Source organism: Sinocyclocheilus rhinocerous, unplaced genomic scaffold (assembly GCF_001515625.1).
Source record: "Sinocyclocheilus rhinocerous isolate Xijiao unplaced genomic scaffold, SAMN03320098_v1.1 scaffold166, whole genome shotgun sequence".
In the NCBI taxonomy this organism is placed as follows: domain Eukaryota; kingdom Metazoa; phylum Chordata; class Actinopteri; order Cypriniformes; family Cyprinidae; genus Sinocyclocheilus; species Sinocyclocheilus rhinocerous.
The window spans coordinates 1894454-1896287 of record NW_015633186.1 but is presented as its reverse complement, the minus strand read 5'-3'; the positions used below and the strand labels follow the sequence as shown (position 1 = coordinate 1896287).

Here is a 1834-nt window from a genome sequence, read left to right as displayed (position 1 = left end):
AAAGAGCAACAATATATAAGTGCAAATGACAAGTCTCGGTTAGCCTAACGCAGTACACGTAGCAAGGTGTATTTTTATATACAGTTAAATTAAGTATACTATTAAGTATTGCAAGTATTACATACAACAATAAAAAAATATGTGCATTGACATAAAGGAAATTTACATTTGGTACTTAAGTACTTTTGGTACTTTTAAAAGCAAGTACTTCTGTACTTTTACTTAAGTAAAAATCTGTCTTTACAACTTTTACTTGTAATGGAGTAATATTTGACCAGCAGTATCTGTACTTTCACTCAAGTAATGGAGTTGAGTACTTTGTCCGCCTCTGATTGTAATTAACATAGCTGAAAAATCATAAATACAACCTCTAGTAATATGATTTATTGGCTTATCACGTTTGACCAATAGGTGGTGCTGTTATAAAATTGATGTGGTGTGTTCTGTTTGAGTTGACAATGGCACACACAAAGTTTGGTGTCAATATGCCAAAGCATTGCAGAGATAAAGCCTCAAACGTCATTTTGGCATCATGCCTCAAATTTGTTGCTGTGGTTTGCGAAAACGGTTTTGTCTATTGATACAAAATCCATAACTTTTTGTCAGCATGGTCTGAAGATGATATGATTCGATATTGGTGAAAATTGGACCGACGGTCTAGGTGGCGTTAGAAAAAGTAGGTTTTTAAAGAAAATCAAAATGACAGACAGGAAGTTTGGCTGACTATGGCAACATTGGTATCGCTGTTCTCAGCATGACCCAAGGAATCTATTAATACCAGTCTCATTACAATAGGCGAGAATAAAAGTTACGCCTTCTTTCTTTGCGTGAACATTTGGGCGGCGTTATGCAAATCTTCCCACATAGCGACTTAGATATGTGGGGGTGTGTTAGAAGGAGCCGTTTTAGGTAGGTGTGGCTGACTCTTAACTTGTATAAAGAATATCTCTTTGGATTTGAGACTTTAGTCTTTGCAACTTTACATATCTTCTTTAAGCACCAAGAGCTTGTAACACTCCAAAGAGAAAGAAAAACTTGAAATCGCATCATATGACCCCTTTAACAGTTTCCTCACCTGCAGCCAGACTTCAACAGTCAAACCCATGACTTGGGTGGGAACTAATAAATCAACACGGTTGCGTTTTTAATGTTAATTCACTGGAATGGGCTACAATAAACAGAAAAACGTTTAACTAAGTCATTCTGCTGTGTTAAAAAGCAAGTAATTTTTATTTTGACATGAACCTAAGTTAGCAGAAGAGCTAACAGCTCACTTACCCTCCCAACAGGCCAGGATGAGCAGCCAGCCCGAGAAAGCTCCTCCGACCACAACAACAACAAACCCAGTGTACTGAAACACGTCTACCGACCACAAATCAGTCACGACAAACTTATCGATCGCTGTCAAGCATGAGTGTCCGCTGGAGAAACTCCTCCAGCCCGGTGCAGGTTGACGGTGGCCCAGCAGCTCTTCACTCTCCCGGGCTGCTGCTAAAGATGGCGTGCGAGACAGATCCACTCCCTGACGGCTTAAAAACAGAGATAAACACGCTCCGTTTACACACCGACGGCGAGACCACACCTCAGATTCGGTCCGAAATGCTCAAGACTGTTGTTTTTTACACCAGTGTGTTTGGGCTGTGGGGTGATGATCATGTTGTGGTGGTGGCTGTGATTTTTCTCTCTGCCCTCCTCTAGTGATGTCCGATTCGCCGTGGAATCGTTCTTTTGAACTGAATCTTCTAAATAACTAGCTAGAGCCGATTGCTAAAAAGGCGCTCGAGAATCCAGACAGGGTGTGAATAATTGTTATACTAAAGTTTCATTTTTTATT

At 40.2% G+C, this 1834-nt stretch overlaps 1 protein-coding gene across 1 annotated transcript in view; it reads right to left on the bottom strand.

Moving 5' to 3' along the window:
• The window catches only part of taok1a (TAO kinase 1a), a 32017-nt gene extending 30330 nt beyond the window's left edge, over nt 1–1687 (bottom strand). Inside the window, exon 1 of the mRNA XM_016557007.1 lies at nt 1279–1687. The gene's annotated coding sequence lies outside the window, so the exon portion shown is untranslated. The remainder of the gene's footprint in view (nt 1–1278) is intronic.
• Between the last annotated feature and the right edge of the window lie 147 nt (nt 1688–1834).